Source organism: Hippopotamus amphibius, chromosome 6 (genome assembly GCF_030028045.1).
Source record: "Hippopotamus amphibius kiboko isolate mHipAmp2 chromosome 6, mHipAmp2.hap2, whole genome shotgun sequence".
Taxonomy (NCBI): domain Eukaryota; kingdom Metazoa; phylum Chordata; class Mammalia; order Artiodactyla; family Hippopotamidae; genus Hippopotamus; species Hippopotamus amphibius.
The window spans coordinates 20,523,003-20,529,002 of record NC_080191.1 but is presented as its reverse complement, the minus strand read 5'-3'; positions in this window follow the sequence as shown (position 1 = coordinate 20,529,002).

Below are 6,000 nucleotides of genomic sequence, written 5' to 3'. Positions count from 1 at the left end.
AAGAAATGGAGAAACTCTTTCTTGGAAAATGGATGGTGAATGGTTGTCAGCCTAGAATTGCTGTTGGCTCAAGAGGCAGTGAGAGAGACTGTGCCTGTGAATGGGGTCCCCCAAAGGCACTGAGCAGGACAAAAGTTTGGAGAGGAGCAAGGTCAAACTGAGAGAGTGTGAACCACTGGACCTGCTAGGTCTAAACCCATTGTTAAACTTGCCACTTGCAAGTATTAATTTATTTCTAACATTACAATAAATACGAATTTATTTTACTTCAGTGTGTGCGGTGGCTGGGAATAAAAAAAAAGTCCTAATTGATACATCCAAATCAATAATCCCTGATCCTTCCTCATGTCTTCTTACTGGGTACGGCATGCCTGGGGAAGATGAAGACCCTAGGTGGGGTCAGATATTAGGGGAGCTTCCAAACAGCTCTGTCCCTGTTCCTTCCCTGTCCTGGGAGAGGGAAACCCTGGAACAGTGATAGGATAACCAGTAGGGTGAAGAGGTTCCTCAGTGGTTAATTGGTCTTTTTGTATTTTCCTTAATTTAGGGTCCATTTTGGTAATGTGTTTTTACAAAGAAATCCTCCATTTCCTCTAGATTTCCAGTTTGTTACAATGTTTCTCTTATTTGACGTTTAATTTTTCCTTTGTAATTTTCTATAGAATCATCACAAATAATGAACAAATATTGATGCTTTATTATTAACTGAAGTCCATATTCATGTTCCCTTTGTTATACCTTCCCTTGTTCCAGGAACACAAAGGGCATGTGATCATCATGTCTGTTTAGTCTCTTCTGGGCTTTGACAGTTGCTCAGACTCTCCTTGTTTCTATGACCTTGACAGTGTGGAAGAGGACTGGTCAGATATTTCATAGACTACCCTGCGCTGGGATTTGCTTGGTGTTTTGTCATGATTAGACTTGACTTTGAAAAAGCAGATCACAGAGGTAAAGTGCTTCCTCTTAACTATGTGTCAAGAGAATAGGCTCTCGAGGGAACTTACCACTTATGTTTTTAACTTTGGTCACCTAGCTGAGGTAGTGTTTTTCAAGTTTTCCCACAGTGAAGTTAATTTTTTTCCGTGTCCATCCTGTGTGTCTTATTTAGGAGGAAGTCATAATGGAGAACCCACACTTGAGGAGAGGGGAGTTAGCTTCACATGTTTGATGGACAGCTGAGTGTCTATATGCATTGTTTAGAATCTTTCTGCATAGGAGATTTCTATTTAACACCAATCGTCAAAACTATTTAATTGGGACTTCCTAGGTGGCGCAGTGGTTGAGAATCCGCCTGCCAATGCAGGGAACATGGGTTTGAGCCCTGCTCTGGGAAGATTCCACATGCCGTGGAGCAAATAAGCCCATGCGCCACAACTGTTGAGCCTATGCTCTAGAGCCCGTGAGCCACAACTATTGAGCCTGTGTTCTGAGCCTAGAGCCCATGCTCTGCAACAAGGGAAGCCTTTACAATGAGGAGCCCGCACACCACAATGAAGAGCAGCCCCCACTGTCAGCAACTAGAGAAAGCCCATGTGCAGCAATGAAGACACAACACAGCCAATAAATAAAATAAATAAATTTATAAAAAAATTAAAAAATTTTTTAAAAAAGCCCACAAAAAACTATGTAATTTATTTTTACCAATTTGGACACAAAAATAACCATTTTAAACTTTTGGTTATAATCCAGCACTACATTATCAGACTGCTTAGTTCAGTCTCGCTTTGACTATTGAGAGCTTTTTGCATTTGCTCCTGTTTTCATTTTACATAATTTTTCTTTTGTGTTTTTTTTCAGTCCTTTTTTACTTTCTGATATTTGAAGATTACCGTGCTTTGCATATTTACTTTCTCAGTCCTAGTATCAGCCCGTTCTTCAAAGAGCCCTTGTTCCTTTTATTAGAGAATGGTATTGAAAACTTGTATGTGGGGAGACAGGAAGATGGAGGAGGAGTAAGACATGGAGATCACCTTCCTCCCCACAAATACATCAAAAATACATCTACTTGTAGAAGAGCTCCTACAGAACACCTTCTGAATGCTGGCAGGGGACCTCAGACCTCCAAAATGCAAGAAAATTCCCACGTAACTGGGTAGTGCAAAAGAAAAAAGGGAAAAAAAGAGACAAAGGAATCCTGAGGAGATGTGCCCCTCTGGGAGGGAGCTGTAAAGAGGGGAAAGCTTCCACACATTAGGAAGCCCACTCGCTGGCGGGGAGAGATGGGGGCAGTTTTGGAGCTCCTGGAGGAGAGGAGGAGAGAGCAACAATAGGTGTGCAGAGGGCAGAGTGGAAAGATTCCTGCATGGAGAATTCAAGCAGCACTTCCCAGCCAGAGATGCAGGTCTACTCACCTGAAGCGGCAGGTGGAGGCTGGGCGCTGAGGCTTGGGCTTCGGAGAACAGACACCAGGGAGAGAACTGGGGCTGGCTGCGTGAAAACAGCCTGGGGGGCAAGTACGCCACAGCTAGCTGGGAGGGAGTTTGGGGGAAAGCCTGGGCCTAATGGAGAGGCAGGAGACCTTTGTTTCGGGGTGCTCGAGAGGAGCTTGCTGCTCCGCAAACTCACAGGCTAACCTGCGGCTGCTAAATCGAAACACAGAGCCTGCCACCGCTGCCGCTGTCGAGGGTCCTGTGTGTAAGGCAGGTCATTGCCACCTGACCTGAATTTGCAAGTGAGCCCCAATCACCCTCTTTCGCCCCCTCTTGCTTGGGTGAGGAACCGACTCCTAAGAGCAGCCCACACGCAAAGAAGGGACCGAAACCAAAACTGATCCCCGAGGACTGCAGGACCAAAGAAGAGAAAGGGAAACAGCCGCAGGAGGAGCAGATTTAATACCCACAATAGGCTTGATAGCCCCTGCATCTGTGGATCACCTGAATAGACGAGTGTTTATACAATAGAGGCTATAGGCTTAGGGGGCAGCTGTGGACTGTGGGGGCAAATACACAGGACTAATAGATCACAGTCTGAGCTCTCCACAGTTCTCCCCACAGCAGATGCAGAGACCTACCTGGAAGTATTTAAGGACTTCCTGGTATGTTTGACTTGTCTCTGGTTTTATGTGTTTGTTAGTTTAATCTTTATATAGTTGTATATGGATTTGTTTGTTTATTGGTTTGATTACTCCCTTCTTTGTTTTCTTTGTTCCCTCTCCCCAAAGAGGCAAAAGACCTATATGCAGAAAACTATGAGACACTGATGAAAGAAATCAAAGATGATACAGACAGGTGGAAGAAAATACCATGTTCTTGGATTGGAAGAATCAACATTGTGAAAATGGCTATCCTACCTAAAGCAATTTACAGATTCAGTGCAATCCCTATCAAATTACCAATGACATTTTTCACAGAACTAGAACAAGAAATTTTATGATTAGTATGGAAATACAAAAGACCCTGAATAGCCAAAGCAATCTTGAGAAGGAAAGACGGAACTGGAGGAATCAGACTCCCTGACTTCAAACTATATTACAAGGTCACAGTGATCAAGACAGTATGGGACTGGCACAAGAACAGAAATATAGATCAATGGAACAGAATAGAGAGCCCAGAGATAAACCCATGCACATATGGGCACCTTATCTTTGATAAAGGAGGCAGGAATATACTATTGAGGAAAGATAGCCTCTTCAATAAGTGGAGCTGGGAAAATTGGACAGCTACATGTAAAAGAATGATATTAGAACACTTCCTAACACCATACACAAAAATAAACTCAAAATGGATTAAAGAGCTAAATGTAAGGCCAGACACTATAAAACTCTTAGAGGAAAACATAGGCAGAACACTCTATGACATCCATCAAAGCAAGATCTGTTTTGACCCACCTCCTAGAATAATGGAAATAAAAAAAAAATAAACAAATGGGACCTAATGAAACTTAAAAGCTTTTGCACAGCAAAAGAAACCATAAACAAGACAAGAAGGCAACCCTCAGAATGGGAGAAAGTACTTGCCAATGAAGCAACGGACAAGGATTAATCTGCAAAATATGCAGCTTAATACCAAAAAAGCAAATAACCCAATCCACAAATGGGTGGAAGACCTAAATAGACATTTCTTCAAAGAAGACATACAGATGGCCAACAAACACATGAAAAGATGCTCAACATCACTAATCATTAGAGAAATGCAAGTCAAAGTCACAATGAGGTATCACCTCACACCAGTCAGAATGGCCATCATCACAAAATCTAGAAACAATAAATGTTGGAGAGGGTGTGGAGAAAAGGGAACTCTCCTGAACTGTTGGTGGGAATGTTAATTGTACAGCCACTATGGAAAACAGTTTGGAGGTCCCTTAAAAAACTAAAAATGGAGCTACCATATGATCCAGTAATCCCACTCCTGGGCATATACCCAGAGAAAACCATAACCCAAAAAGAAACATGTACCATAATGTTCATTGCAGCACTATTTACAATAGCCAGGACATGGAAGCAACCTGAATGCCCATCAACAGATGAATGGATAAAGAAGATGTGACATATATATACAATGGAATATTACTTGGCCATAAAAAGGAACAAAATTGAATTATTTGTAGTGAGGTGGGTGGACCTAGAGACTGTCATATGGAGCTAAGTAAGCCAGAAAGAGAAAAACAAATACCATGTGCTAACTCATATATATGGAATCTAAAAAATAAGTGGTACTGATGAACCCAGTGACAGGGCAAGAATAAAGATGCAGATGTAAAGAACAGACTTGAGGACTTGGGGTGGGGGGTGAAGGAGAAGCTGGAATGAAGTGAGCGAGTAGCATTGACATATATACACTACCAACTGTAAAATAGATAGCTAGTGGGAAGCTGCTGCATAACACAGGGAGATCAACTCGATGATGGGTGATGACAGAGGGCTAGGATGGGGAGGGTGGGAAGGAGTCATGGGAGGGAGGGGACATGGGGATATATGTATGGATGCAGCTGATTCACTTTGTTGTACAGCAAAAACTGGCACAACAGTGTAAGGCAATTATATTCCAATAAAGAGCTAAAAAAACCCCAAAACTTATATGTTGAAGCTAAATATGCTCAGCTGACAATGCATGGAAATATATGTGTCCCAGCGTATGCATATACACATAATTATAAAATTTCCATGTGGAAATAGAAATTTCCATTAGGCTAAAGATAGTTTATGCTGATGTCTCCAACCTGATCTGTTATGACATGAATATTGTACTTTCTCCCTTTGTTTGTCTGTAACTTCCCACTCTAGTGGTAAGGAACCTGGCTTCTACCATTTGTCATTTATTGAATTTAGTGCTCGTTCATTTAATTACTGATATAGTAGTTTCAGTACTGTTAGCTACTACCCCCTTGGGAAAGAACTTGGAGTCCACTGTTTATTCATGGCACAGTTTGCCTTTGGCCTACAGATTCTATTCAATTCCAAAGTTAACTTAGGTCAGCCCATTTTGTCCCACCACCAGCAGTGAGTTTTTTCATACATTTCTAAATTAGTTAGACTGGATTTAGAAATATATGAAATATACAGAATGTAACATGGAATCTTTGACACTCCCATATCCTAAGTAACTAAATTTAAATAGATTGCAATTTACTTGTTGTGTTGTAAAGAAAAAAATCTGGGTATAGAAAAATGCATAGTGACAGGTATTCACGACTAAAGTATCATATGGACTATTTCAATTATGTATTGCATAAACTGTTTATCATATCTGTTTTCCCTGTTCTAGAATGTCATATAAATGAGGTAATACAGAGTGTAGTGCTTCAAACTGGATGCTTTCACTTAACAATATGTGTTAGATTCATCCTTTTTTTTTTTTTTTGCATGGGTTGATGGTTCATTCCTTTATAACTCTGAATACTATTGCATTGCATGTATGTGAGAGGGAAAATAATTTCCCCTATACTCTTCTATGTTCTTCATTGAGATCCCCCTTGTAATGAAAAGGAAACGAACTTGAGAAAAACAACCAGAAGTTTAATATATACCATGAATGCCTCCTGTATAGTTGAAATATACCCAGG